This window comes from Alexandromys fortis, unplaced genomic scaffold (genome assembly GCF_014885135.2).
Source record: "Alexandromys fortis isolate MF-2015 unplaced genomic scaffold, M_Fortis_MF-2015_v1.1 scaffold_111, whole genome shotgun sequence".
NCBI classification, from domain to species: domain Eukaryota; kingdom Metazoa; phylum Chordata; class Mammalia; order Rodentia; family Cricetidae; genus Alexandromys; species Alexandromys fortis.
Genome location: NW_026067996.1, coordinates 71208 through 81343, shown reverse-complemented (window position 1 = coordinate 81343; position 10136 = coordinate 71208). Strand labels below are relative to the sequence as shown.

Sequence of the window (10136 nt, the reverse complement as noted above, 5' to 3'; positions counted from 1 at the left end):
TATGGATCTATTTTCATTCTTCTACAGGTTGACATCCAGTTATGCCAGCACCATTTGTTAAAAATGCTTTCTTTCTTCCACTGTATAATTTTAGCTTGTTTGTCAAAAATAAGGTATTAATAGGTTTGTGGATTAATATCCAGGTCTTTGATTTGATTTCATTGGTCAACTTCTCTTTTTTTATTCCAATACCAAGCTTTTTTCATTACAGTGGCTCTGTAGTAGAGTTTGATGTCAGGGATGGTAATGCCTCCAGAAGTTCTATTATTGTACAGGATTATTTTGGCTCTCCTGGGTTTTTTGTTTTTCCATATAAAGTTGAATCAAGACCAGGTGAACAATTTAAATAGACCTATATATAAGTCACGAGGAAATAGAAGCTGTCATCAAAAACCTCCCAACCAAAAAAAGCGCAGGGCCAGATGGTTTTAGTGCAGAATTATAGCAGAACCTCCAAGAAGAGCTAATACATATATGTGTTCCTTATAATAGAAACAGAAGAGTCATTGCCAAACTCTTTATGAAGCTACAGTTACCCTGATACAAAAACCACACAAAGACCAAGAAAGAGAATTACAGATCAATCTCACTCATGAACATGAATGCAAAAATTCTCAATAAAATACTGGAAACCAAATCCAAGAACACATCAAAAAATCATTCATTATGATCAAGTAGGCTTCATCCCAGAGATGCAGGGCTGGTTCAACATTCGAAAGTTACATCTATCAATGTAATCCATCATATAAATAAACTGAAAGAAAAAAAACCCAATATGATCATTTCATTAGATGCTGAAAAAGCATTTGACAAAATTCAACACCCCTTTATGATAAAGGTCTTGGAGAGATTAGGGATACAATGATCATATCTGAATATAATAAAAGCAATATACAGCAAGCTGACAGCTAACATCAAATTAAATGGAGAGCAACTCAAAGCGATTCCACTAAAATCAGGAACAAGACAAGGCTGTCCACTCTCTCCATATCTCTTCAATATAGTGCCTGAAGTTCTAGCAATAGCAATAAGACAAAATAAGATCAAGGGGATTCGAATTAGAAAGGAAGAAGTCAAACTTTCGTTATTTGCTGATGATATGATAGTGTATATAAGTGACCCCAAAAACTCTACTAGAGAACTCCTACAGCTGATAAACACCTTCAGTGATGTGGCAGGACACAAGATCAACTCCAAAAAATCAGTTGCCCTCCTATACACAAAGGATAAAGAAGCAGAGAGGGAAATCAGAGAAACATCACCTTTCACGATAGCCACAAATAGCATAAAGTATCCCGGGGTAACACTATCCAAGGAAGTGAAAGATCTAGTTGACAAGAACTTTAAGTCTTTGAAGAAAGCAATTGAAGAGGACACCAGAAAATGGAAGGATCTCCCATGCTCTTGGAGTGGTAGGATCAACATAGTAAAAATGGCAATTCTAACAAAGGCAATCTATATATTCAATGCAATCCCCATCAAAATCCTAACAAAATTCTTCACAGACTTCAAGAGAACAGTAACCAACTTTACAAAGATTGATGTTTAAACCAAATTTCCCGTCAAGCCTCTACAGGCTTTGCTGACTTCTAGGAAACAGAGAGAAAACACAAGGTGTCCTGAATGTTTCACCTACTGAGGGAGTATCTCAGTTACTCAGGAACTGAATGGCAAACAGTGCTCCTGGATCCATGGGCCTTCACCTAAAAAACCTATGAGGCATGTTCTCAAGGCAGCTAGACCATTCCAACTCTATGTTGTCCCAATTTCCTAGACCTTCTGATTAGTTTTGGTTAAAAGTCTGTTTTGCTAGATATTAAAATGGCTACACAAGCTTAGGTTAGCCATTATGTTCATTTGCTTGGAATATCTTTTCCCAACCCTTATCAGAGGTAATGTCTAAGATATTGAGCTGTGTTTCTTGGATGGAGCAGAAAATGGATCCAGTTTTCACATCTATTTGTAAGACTGTGTCTTTATTGTGGAACTGACACGATTGATACTGACAGACACCAGTAACCAATGATTGCTTATTTCGGTTATTTTTTTTGTGATGGCGGTAGTGCTGGTGATGTTGTTGCTGGTGATCTTGTTGATGTTGTTGGTGACAGTGGTGGTGCTGGCGGTGTTGATAGCTATTGGGTGTGTGTTGAATGTGCTTGTATGTTTACCTTCTTTTAATTTTGCTGGTCTGAGATTATTTAATCTCTGTTTATATTTGTAGTTAACATCTTTAGGTTGGTATTTTCCCCCTAGCACCTTCTATAGGGTGGGATTTGTAGATAGATGCTGCTTAAACATAGTTTTTATGAAGGAATATCTTTTTTCTCCATCTATGATAATGGAAAATTTTGCTGGGTATAGTAGCCTGGGCTGTCACCTGCAGTTTATGCAGCATATCTAGTCAGGCTATTCTGGCTCCTAGAGTCTCCATTGAGAAGTCTGGAGTAATTCTAATAGGGTGCCTTCATATGTTAATTGATTTTTCCCTAGCAGTTTTTAATATTATTGCTTTGTTCTGTATAATTAATGTTTTCATTATTATTTTTCAAGGGGACTTTTTTTTTTCTTGTCCAGGCTGTTTGGTGTTCTGTATGCTTCCTGGACCAGGCATCTTCTTTAGGTTAAAGAAATTTTCTTCTATGATTTTGATGGAAATATTTCAGGTATTTAAACAGACCCATAAATCCTAGAGAAATAGAAATACTGATTAAAAGTATCCCAACCAAAAGGAAAAAGGCTACAGTCTTGTAGTTTTACCACAGAATTCTACTAGACTTTCAATGAAGAGCTAATGCCAATATTCCTCAAATATTTCCCTAAAATAGAAAGAGAAGGAACATTGCTTAGTTGATTTTATGAAGCCACAGCTCTCGGTTATACAAACCACACGAAGACCTAACAGAGAATAAGAATTACAGTCAGTATCCCTTTTGAACATAGACACACACACAAAATATCCTCAATAAAATACTTCCAACCTTAACCCAAGAACAGATCATCCTTCATGATCAAATAGACAATTTTATCCCAGGGGTGCAGGGATGGTTTAAATAAGAAGATCAGTAACTTTAATCCTTCTTATAAACAAACTGAAAGACAGAAACCACATGATCATCTCATTAGATGTAGAAAAGTCATTTGACAAAGTCCAAAATACCTTCATGATCAAAGTCCTGGAGAGATTAGGGATAAAAGGGACCTACCTAAACACAATAAGTGCAGTTTACAACAAAGCTCTAGTCAACCAATTTAAAAGGAGAGGGGCTCAAAGCAATTGCACTAAAATCAGGAATAAGACAAGTTTGTCCTGTCTCTCCATACCTATTCAACATAGTAGTTGAGTCTTAGCTAGAGCAATCAGACAACTGAAGGAGATCAAGTGTATATAAATGGGAAAGAAGAAGTCAAAGTATCTTTATTTACAGATGCCATTATAGTATACATAAGTGACCTGAAAAGTTCCACCAAGAAACTGCTAAAGCTCAGCTAATAAACACTTTCAGCAGAGTAGTAGCTGAATACTATACAAGCTCACAAAAATCAGTAGCCTTCCTATATACAAATAACAAATGGATTGAGAAAGAAACCAGAGATATAACACCCTTATCATAATCTCAAATAATATAAAGTAACTCTTTTGGGGGGTTAACTCTAAGCAAGCAAGTAAAAGACTTGTGTGATAAAAACTTCAAGTCTTTGCAGAAAGAAATTGAAGAAAACATCATATGATGGAAAGATCTCCCATCGTCATGGATGAGTAGAATTAACAGTAAAAATACCCCCCCACCACCAAAAGCAATCAATAGAGTCAGTGCAATTTCCATCAAAATTCCAATACAATTCTTCACAGATCATGAAAGGACAATTACCCTCTATGTTTTGGAACACAAAAAGACAGAATAGTTCTAACAACCCCAACCCTGAACAATAAAAATTGCTGGAGGCATCAGCATTCCGGATTTCAAGTTGTACTACAAAGCTGTAGCAATAAAACAGCATGGTACTGGCATAATAACAGGTATGTTGATCAAAGGAATAAAACTGAAGACCCAGGCATAAGTCTATATATCTATGGGCTTCTGAGTTTGATAAAGAAGCCAGAAATATACAATGGAAAAAAGACAGTATGTCCAAGAAGTGCTGTTAATGGAACTGGATGGTTGCATTGCAAAAATCCAAATATGTCCCTACGTATCACCCTGCACAAATTTCATTTTCAAATAGATCTAAGACTTCAATGTAACACAAAATAAACTGAACCTAACAGAAATATCAATCGATATGAAAACACAAATAATCCAACTAAGATGGGGTACAAATGTAAACAGAATTCTCAGGGCAGAGACTCAGATGGCTGAGAAACACTTAAAAATGCTCAACATTCTTAGCCATCAGAGGCATGCAAATTAAACTACTTTGGGATTTCTTGTTATTCCTGACAGAGTGGCTAAGATCAATGACACAAATAAATGACAACTCACACAAGCAAGATTTTGAAATAAGTGGAACACTCAGCCATCGCTGATAGAAACTTGAATGGCCACTGTGTAAATCACTGTGGTGGTTCCTCAGAAAGATGGGAATCAATCTACCTCAAGATCCATATGTACCATTTTTAGGAACATACCCAAAGGACACTTCATACTAACACAGAGACACTTGTTCAACCATGTTCTTTACTGCTCTATTCATAATAGCCAGGATTTGGAAACAACCTGGATGTCTATCCAGAAGAATGGGTTAAAAAATTGTGGTACATCTACACAATGGATTCAGCTGTTAAAAAAACTATATCATGAAATTTACAGGCAAAGCTATGGAACTAGAAAATCATCCTGAGTGAGGTAACATAGACACAGAAAGAAATAAATGGTGTGTATTTGCTTATATGTGGATATTGACTTTTAAGTAAATGATAACCAAGCAACTTTCAGTAGACTCAGAGAGGTTAGATATAGAATAAGGGAAATGTGTGTGCGGGGAAGTATGGGGGGAACACATGGATCTCTATGGGAAGGGGAAATAGAATAGATTTTAAGGGTGCACTGGGGAGGGGGAAAGAAAGGAGCAGGGTTTTCAGGTTTAGAGAGGGGTTGAAGAGGGCTTTTAGAACAGGAATGCAGGTAGAGATAGCTAGAATTGAGGGGCACTTGAGGGGTATTATGGAAACCTAGTGCAATGGATATTTCCTAAAATATGTGAAGTCTGGCTTAATGTCTTGAAAAACTTGGGGAGACAGAGTTCCAGCTGAACTTCTCTTGTCACCAAGCAAATCTTCTAGTACAGGGAATGAATTATACCCACTTGAGTTGTTGGTCAAAGGGAAGGGATCCCATGGAAATGTCCAGAGAACTTAGGAAGTCCACGATAATAGGTTGTTCTCCACAAACTGACAGCAAGACCCTGTTGCTGAAGACAGCACCCACACAACTCATTGCACATGGAGAGGTGGACCTGGAGCCCATATAGAACCTTGACCCATACTTTCTAGTGTCTTTGGTACAGAAAGGCATTCTTCAGGCTACCCAAAACAAATGTAAACACCAACTCAGCCACAAACCCTTTGAACTACAATGCTGTCCTGCCTGTAAAATAACCTAAGGCAATGGTGGAACAAAGTTTGCGGGATTAACCAACCAAGGTGTGACTTGACTTAAGACCCAGTCTACAAGATGGGACCCATACCTGACACTGTGTGGATGACCAAGAACCAGAGATTAAATAGCCCAGAGACCTAGGATAAATCTAAATACTGCTAGCCTTAAAAAGAATGGAACGATAAAACAATGATAAAGATAATTTGCTGTACTCATTGATCAGTGCCTTATTCAGCCATCATCAGAGACACTTTGTTCTGTGATAGGAACAAATGCAGCGACCCACAGCCAGGCATTAAACATACATACAAACATACCTTGTAATACACAACTCTAAATTTGATCTCTCTACCAAATCTCTCTCATGAGAACTCAGGGAATCCAATAGAATAGGAGGAAGAAAGAGTGTAAGAGCTAGATGTTATGGAGGACACTAGAACTAGGCCCTTTGAATCAGCTGAGAAAGCTCATATGAACTCTCAGAGACTGAAGCAGCAAGCACAGGGCCTACATGGGTCTGCACTAGGTCCTCTGTGTATGTTTTATAGCTAAAGTTTAGTATTTCTGGGGGACTCCTGAGTGTTGAATGATTGGGTCTCTGATTCTTGGGCTCATAATATTTGTGTGACAAATACAGATTAATCATGCAACTACATCCACACAAAACCTGAGGAAGCTTGGGGAGGAATTCTAGACATAAAAGAACAGAGTTCAGTGCAGCTTCTTGGTAACCGCATTTTTGGAATGGGCTCTAGATTCTTTGATGGAGTTTAAGAAAGATAGTTATAATTATAAAATATATATTAGATATAGAACTTTAGACTCACAAAGATAGGAAAGATGATAGAGTATTTTTTTAATTTGTCAAATGTAAATGGACTAAATATTGTAACTATAATTCTTGCTTGAAAGCTGTTCTATTATATGTAATTTTACTATGTTAAAGTTAAAACCTTCCTTTTATTTAGACAGAATATGGGAGTGATGTGGGATTCCCTTCTGTATGCTGTGAATATGTTTTATTACTAGTGGTTAATAATGAAATTGCTTTGGACCTATGACAGGGCAGATTAGAGCAAAGTGGGAATTCCAAACAGAGATAGAAGAGAAAAGAAGGCAGAATCAATGAGATGCCATGTAGCTGCTGAAGGAGAAAGATGTCCATCAAAAGGGACCTTATTGGTAAACCACGAGCTTCAAGATAAAATACAAAATAATAGGAATGGGTTAACTTAAGACGTAAGAGTTAGCTAATAAAAAGCCTGACCTAATAAGCTGAACAGTTTTTTAATTAATACAGTTTCTGTGTTATTAGTTCGGGTCTGGGCAGCCAGGAAATGAACAAGCAGCCTCCATCTATACTTGTCCAACTTTAATATGATGTTTTTTGTCTTATTATATTTTATTTTTTTATGTTTTGTTAATATCTCTTTGAAGCCTGATTTTTCTAATGAGAGAGAGAAATGGTGAGGATCCAGATGGGAGTGGAGGTTGGGAGTAACTAGGGAATATAGTGTAGAGAAACTGTAATCAGGATATATTGTATGAGAAAAAACATACTTTCAATAAAAGGGTAAAGACAAAAATGGTAGAAATTAAAAGTGTCTAGTGTGCTGCTGCACAGTGTGGTGTGTGGAGGTAACAAGGCATCACCAGAGATTTCAAACAGCAGGCAGAAAGGCTCTAGAAAATGTTTCTGTAAAAAAGTGACAAGTGTTGGGGATAAAGTATTTAGCTTGATATAAACAGTCCTTATGTGATATATGGATATATTAAACACTGCATGGTACCCAAAATAAAGAGGACATGTGCAAGCTGGGAACTTCCAAAGGGAATGGGCACCTCCTCAAGGGTGCTGCTTAACTGAAGGTCTTCCCTCCTTTTTCTGGGAAATTGAAGGTAAGGAAAGCATTAATAATAATGTTGCATCCTCTGCCTGGGATGAATTCATTATAAGGTCTCAAAACTGTTGGAAATTAGAGTTTGGTACTTTTAGAATCTATTCATTTTTAATTTCAGAGGCCATGCTTTCTGCAGCACATTCAAAGTAAATGCACCTTTTCAGTATGAGAAAACACACATAACATCAGCGTTTCCCATTCTGAACACTGGACTTACAGTCAGTGTCAGTCAGCACACTCACCTTATTGTGCAGACATAACACATGATTCCACAGCATTCTCTTCCTGAACTAAAACTGTCTCCATCATCAAAAGATCCACAATGTCTACTTTCTTGAAAATCTAGAATACCCTCCTGGGACTTGCTCCTGCTGGCTTCTCTGAATCCTGACTATTAGTAGATTCATACAGTGTGTGCTCCTGGGTCACTCCAGTTACACTTTGCAGAGTAGAATCAGGGCTCATTGGTGTTGGTTCCTGTACCACAGTCTCCTCCATTCTGAGACTGACTCATAAGAGTTCCCTCATGAATAGTCTACAATCTGTTCCTATATTCAAACGATTCTAAACCTTAGGTTGCTTGTACCATTGAATGTTGAGAGTGTCACAGGCATTGTTCTGTATATGACTGTTTTATTATGTGACTATAACTGGTGTGCATGTGTGTGTCTATGTATTTTCTGGATCATGTGATTATATAGTAACAAGTGTTTATTTATATAGCTTTGAAAAAAAGATATAACTGGGCAGTTAAAATATTGGGACTCATATTTAATGAAGTATAAATCTTACAGGAAAAACAAGTGAGATTACATCTTAAGTCTCACTGGAAGACATATACATACGCATATACATACATACATACACACACATATATATACATATATATATACCCCTTGCAATAACTCAGATTGTGTGTTGTTTGATTTCTTATATAAATCTGACATCCATACAGATATAGAAAAGTGAATAAACTAAACAGAAAAGGCACAATCCCACATTTTCTTCTAACTTAGTACATGCCCATTCTGCCATGATTCATAACTCTGGTGACAACACATTGGTTCATCTTGAAAAGAACTATACAATAAAAGAAAGTCAAATGATTACTATCCTCTCACACATGGATATCAAAAGGTTAATTATTTGTTTTTCATCACCGATAATAAGCAGAGGACTGACTGTGGTGTAACTATGGGCCACAAGAATATGGACATATACAGTACCGGATTTCTGTAAAACATAGTTCTTGAGTAGCAGATAATACTGCCCAAAGTTGATATCACCAAAAAATATATGCAGCAGGACGGTCTGGATAGTCCTAAAGATGCTTTTGGAGGAAGGTTTGCAGTCTGAAGGCACAGGGACTGAATCTTATGCCTGTACAAGAGAGTCACCATGTACCAAGTCAAGAGACCATGAGTCTGATAAGGAAGACATTCCTGAAAGCCAGCAGTATGGCGAACATGTGTTGTACTGAATAACCTGTTGGTAGGAAAGAGCAAGATTCAGTGATATATATGATTATCTGAGGTGAGATTGAGGGTAACAATAGCTGTTATAATAATATGACTGCCATTGACTGTATAGAAGATACACAGGAAAATAAAAAAAAGTAAGATGAGCAGTATTCTGTTTGTACTTCACTAAATGAGTGTTTGAAAGCAGAGGATGATGGCCTGGAAGATACTCTATGGGCAGTTGGCACACATTGATAGCCCCCTGAAAAACTATGCAAAAAGATAAGAAGTTTACATGTGATGTCATCTCATCCCCCTGATGATATAAAAATGTCTTGAGTTACATACACAGCAATAAGCAGCATCATTAGGTGTGTTAAGGCCACAAAGTCAATGGTCAGGTCACTGAGTTTTGGATAAAAGACTCTAAATGCATTCTGAGGCCTCTCAGCTCTAAAGATATTTTCTGAAGCCTCTTCACATTTGGAAATGGGACAGTCGCCGCCCCCCCACATGCTGGAGGCCCCTGGAGGAAGTGGTCTCGTGGAGAAAGATTTAACATTAAAAAGGAAAGACTGGGAGCTGAGACAGTGGTAGGCAGGGACTTGCTCATCCTCCTGTGTCCTTGTAAATAATCTTCAAACATAACTCCATTCCGGGAACTGAAGCAAAGACAACCCACAGATGTTGACTCAGTTCCTGATGTATTGATTTAGTCAGTGGAACAAGGATGGCCCACAGATGCTTCCCCTTATCTCACCCAACCATGTAGCTATTCTCCTGCCCTGAAATAGACCAATCACTGCTAGTAACCCTTTAAATAAGCCAATCCAATATGTTGAAAAACAACCTTTAGGTTCCCTCTTTGTGCCTATGGCTTTTCACTTTAAAAGATGGGCTGTAACAGCTATTGGATGTCCTTCATATCCCAAACCTGAAAGGCCCTGTCATGAATAAAAATCCTCTTGCTTTTGCATCAATTGTGGTTGTGTGAATGGTGTCTGGAGCAACTCCTCCCTGATGTTTGGACTCCTGAGTCCAACATGGCCTGTGGCCACGAAAAACATGAAGATGTGGATGAGGAGAAGGACACTGCTGGCTGAGATGCCAATGCTTATTTCAAAGAAGACATTTCTGATATTGGTTTTACAGTATGGTTCATTGTCTTTATTCAT

The 10136-nt window shown here is 37.7% G+C and overlaps 1 pseudogene; it reads right to left on the bottom strand.

The window, feature by feature from the left end:
• Positions 1 to 8599: 8599 nt before the first annotated feature.
• On the bottom strand, positions 8600 to 10136 carry LOC126512497 (vomeronasal type-1 receptor 52-like; annotated as a pseudogene).